Raw genomic sequence first — 327 nt, 5'->3', positions numbered from 1 at the left:
ACAGAGGAGGTCCCGGTCAGCCTCCTCATTTGGCCGCCGAGGGAAGGCACTGGGGGTCCCGGGGGGTGTGAGGGGGGACAACAGGCCGTGGCAACTTAGGTCGGGAGAGACGGCCTGAGAGCAGGCATAGCTGGAGGGATGTGATGGCTGGAAACCTTTGATTTGGGGTTTGACTGGAGAACGGGTGTGGAGGAGGGTGGCCTGGGTTTTTTAAGACAAGCAGAAATTTGATTATAGCGTACGGCAGAGGTCTGTGATTTGCGGCGGGAGGATTTCATTAACTACGGCCGTTGGAGTCCCAGAAAACCCCATCAGGCCCAATGGACC

This window comes from Chaetura pelagica, unplaced genomic scaffold (assembly GCF_000747805.2).
Source record: "Chaetura pelagica isolate M959 unplaced genomic scaffold, ChaPel_1.0 scaffold2, whole genome shotgun sequence".
NCBI lineage: Eukaryota > Metazoa > Chordata > Aves > Apodiformes > Apodidae > Chaetura > Chaetura pelagica.
The sequence above is the reverse complement of the archived record's forward strand: the minus strand, read 5'-3'. Positions refer to the sequence as shown.